Raw genomic sequence first — 329 nt, 5'->3', positions numbered from 1 at the left:
TGGGTACCCGCATGGGCCCAAGCTATGCCTGCCTCTTTGTAGGTTACGTGGAACAATCCCTCTTCCGTACCTACACTTGCCCGAAACCCCACCTCTTCCTCCGTTACATTGATGACTGTATCGGCGCTGCCTCGTGCTCCCATGAGGAGCTCGAACTGTTTATCCGCTTCACCAACACCTTCCACCCCAACCTTAAGTTCACCTGGACCATCTCTAACACCTCTCTCACCTTCCTGGACCTCTCTGTTTCCATCTCGGGCAACCACCTAGAAACCGATATCCATTTCAAGCCCACCGACTCCCACAGCTACCTAGAATACACCTCCTCC

Source organism: Rhincodon typus, chromosome 39 (assembly GCF_021869965.1).
Source record: "Rhincodon typus isolate 14 chromosome 39, sRhiTyp1.1, whole genome shotgun sequence".
Taxonomy (NCBI): domain Eukaryota; kingdom Metazoa; phylum Chordata; class Chondrichthyes; order Orectolobiformes; family Rhincodontidae; genus Rhincodon; species Rhincodon typus.
The sequence above is the reverse complement of the archived record's forward strand: the minus strand, read 5'-3'. Positions refer to the sequence as shown.